Genomic DNA, 748 nt, shown 5'->3' on the forward strand with positions numbered 1-748 from the left:
ATAATGGACCAAAAGTGGTGAAAAAGGTGTACACATCTCTGCCGCCAGTTCGTGAGTGTTCCAGATCTCGAACAATGGTTACTTGCAGCGCATTCAGAGAACCCATATTCTAACCACTGGCCACAATCAGTATGATGATGAAAAGACCAAGCAAAGTTTTAATTTGCTCTAGTTCCTAAAAACACAATATGCATAATGAGCATATTCATTAGAAAGCAGTATCCTCTGGCAAATGCCGAATCACAAGGACCACAAGAAAACTGACTTATTTTACATAATAAGACCAATCTTCGTTCTGAAAAGTTAAATAGGACAAAATATTGCGACACAGACACGCACAAGACGCTGGGAGAGACGCAGGGGCAAGGTCGGGAAATCCAAACGGATATTTTCTCACGCTCGGCGCCCATCGTGAGGTGAAGGACAGTGCAATGCGAGAGACGCCGAATTTAAGCCATCATAATCTATGAATATCATCACTCGAGGGGAAATATTCTAATCACAGGCTTATTGATCAAATTTTACACTTTTTCTCTTATTGATTAATTCATAACCAAAAACTTGCGTAGGGAGAATTCCACCTCCCTTTCCAAAGTGCCTGAGAAGCCCGGCTGGAGCCACGCAAGCACAAGCGCCACCTGGAGGAAGCAAACCTCCCGCGGGATACCGGAAAGAAGCCGCTCAGGCAAAAGCAGGAATTTGATTATGTTTTCGTGACGTTTTAGTATCTTCAAATTATTTAATCTAG

Source organism: Penaeus monodon, chromosome 28, assembly GCF_015228065.2.
Source record: "Penaeus monodon isolate SGIC_2016 chromosome 28, NSTDA_Pmon_1, whole genome shotgun sequence".
Taxonomy (NCBI): domain Eukaryota; kingdom Metazoa; phylum Arthropoda; class Malacostraca; order Decapoda; family Penaeidae; genus Penaeus; species Penaeus monodon.